Source organism: Pleuronectes platessa, chromosome 6 (assembly GCF_947347685.1).
Source record: "Pleuronectes platessa chromosome 6, fPlePla1.1, whole genome shotgun sequence".
Taxonomy (NCBI): Eukaryota; Metazoa; Chordata; class Actinopteri; order Pleuronectiformes; family Pleuronectidae; genus Pleuronectes; species Pleuronectes platessa.
This window is the reverse complement of record NC_070631.1, coordinates 7230536-7233164: the sequence shown is the minus strand read 5'-3', so window position 1 is coordinate 7233164 and position 2629 is coordinate 7230536. Positions and strand designations below refer to the sequence as shown.

The 2629-nt window shown below is 41.7% G+C and overlaps 1 non-coding gene across 1 annotated transcript; it reads right to left on the bottom strand.

The window, feature by feature from the left end:
- Positions 1-1013: 1013 nt before the first annotated feature.
- trnal-uaa (transfer RNA leucine (anticodon UAA)) lies at positions 1014-1097 on the bottom strand. Its single transcript has one exon. It is a non-coding gene; the product is annotated as a tRNA-Leu (tRNA).
- Positions 1098-2629: the final 1532 nt, after the last annotated feature.

Below are 2629 nucleotides of genomic sequence, written 5' to 3'. Positions count from 1 at the left end.
TACTTGATGGGGTATCAAGAGGATTTATAGGATCAGATGTGTGTTTGATGACAAAAAACACACAACTAGTGAGGAAAGGTTCAACTATACACAGTGGTGGAAAGTAACATTGACTTTAGTACGTCAATCGAGTACATTTCTCAGGTATGTGTCCATTCAGCCGTTATACTGCTTATCCTCTGAGGGTCAGGTACAGGCAGGTACATCCTGGACAGGTCACCAGTAGCAAACCAAGAGAAACACCCAACATTGGTTAATGGTAAATGTGGTGATATCAATAAGATCGTTTTACAGTACAAATCACAGTATTCACGCACAGGGTCATAGCGCCATCACCATTCGCACACTGCCTGCAGAGAAAATTTGGGGTTCAGTATCTTGCCTGAGGACATCTCGGAATTCTGGCTGAAGTAGCCGGGGATCTAACCGCCGAAACCTCTGGTCGTCAGGTTGACCCTGGCCGACCCTCTTTACCTCCTGAGCCACAGCCGTCAGAGTCTCCAGTCAACATAACGTGCATGTGTTTCGACTGTTGGAGGAAGTCAAACATACAAACTCCACACAGGCCTGGGTGAGCATTCAGGTTCATTTGAATAATGTACTTTTTTTCTGCATTTAGTTTTCAACAGCTTTACTTTTCAAAATTTTGAAAAGCTAAACATACAGTACGATTGTTGGGTTGTGGCTCCTTGTTGAGTTTTTCCGTCCACACTTTACATTACATGTCATTTAGCTGACACTTTTGTCGGACTTACATTTTTAATACACTCAATATTTATGAGGGGCCATTTAGGGGTTCAGTATCTTGCCAAGGACACTTCAGCATGCATAAGGGGAAGAGTGGGGATTGAACCGGCAACCTTAATGTTGTTGCTGTACCACCTAGGCCACACCGTCCCATAACTAAGTGCCATTTAATTGCTACTTTTTATTTTGTTCAAAGTATAGTCAGAAAGATTGTTTGTATAATATTCATATATAACTAGAGCAAGCACATTAAGGATAAAGGAGAATACCAGGAGTGGGGATCGAACCCACGAGGGCATTTTGCCCATTGGATCTTAAGTCCAACTCCTTAACCTCTCGGCCATCCTGGTACATACTTTCTACCAAAGAGAGATTTCCCCTCCACGCTTTCATTTAAATTACTGTTTCAGGCCTAAACGGGAAAAGGCAAAGTAAAAAAAAGGTCTGTAAGTGAAAACAACTGGTGTTGCATGAATTAGATTTCTCTTCTTTCCCATTAATCGTCTCTCGACCCCTCAGATTTATGTTGAGACTCTGTGGAGGAGCCTGACCCGGAGGTGAGGAACCACTGAATTAAACCTGCTCGCTGTATAAAGAGCAGTTAAAACACACACACACACACACACACACACACACACACACACACACACACACACACACACATTCGTGCATTGCTATGAATAATGTAATTTATTATAATATAATACTCACATGGGCATTATACTGTATTACAATGATTTCAAAAGAGTATATTTATATTGTAGTATTGGTACTATTACTAGAGTTGTGGAATTTCACACTTTTTCAATCACTGATCACAGATGTGATGTGGATTTGATTATTCTTAAAATCACAATCACTCAGTATTTTGCCTTCCAAGTTTTGATACACTGAAATGTTCCAGTGTTGATGGTTGGAAGCCACAGAGAAACTGGTGTGTAACGGTGCACTGGTTTATTTACTGTAATTATCCTCAGTCAGTAATATTCAGTGAATTATTTTTCTAAACATGTTAAATGCCCCGTCTGTAAAACTATAAACGTTATTCAGTGAACTCTTTACTTTCTTTCATCAAATCTTTTTTACACATACTGTAGGCATCATTATTTCTGAAAAAAATCAATAAGTGATTAAAAGACACACAGTTTAAACATGGATTTATGGTCATGGTTAAATATGCTGTCGCTCGTCTTGGTGCTTAAAACCAGCCTGAAGACGAGGGAAGCGTTAACACAGCGCACAGCTTCCCACAAGTCCTTGAATGTAGATGAGCAGGTAATGGAATCCCTAAACATGCCCCTCGTTATTTACTGGGTTGGATTGGAGCGATGTTTTTCATTCGCCGCACAGGTGGTTTATGGGTAGAACGAGCATCTGTTTAACCCGCGACAGGAGTCAGGCGCCGTGTTGCGTCAAACTCGATTGCTTTCAATTTCCCCCTCAGACGTTCATCTGGACGGTTGTAACGAGCAGATCAATGTGGGTAAATAAAGACAGAACACCCCGGAATCAGCCTCTGGAAATGACTCCCTGCTTCCTCTGCACACTGCACCTGTTCAATACCTTTCTATCCATTGTGAGGAACATAATAATGTGGATTTAAAGAAATGTTTCTGCGTGAATGTGTGTGAGCGTGCACTCTGTCTGCAGCTACAGTGTCTATTTGTGCTCTCGTGCACTGTGTCACACACACACTCGCCTCTGCACAGGGAGCTTAATGAGAATTTTGGGGTTTGGGCTAATCGCTTCATTCATTTCATCCCATTGTGCACGGAGGGAAACACACTCTCACACAAATCTGTGTTTAAGAGAACAGATCAGAAGTGCCTGTAATCTATGGCTCAGGATGCGGATCTTGAGAAAAACTGGGGATGTTCTTTCA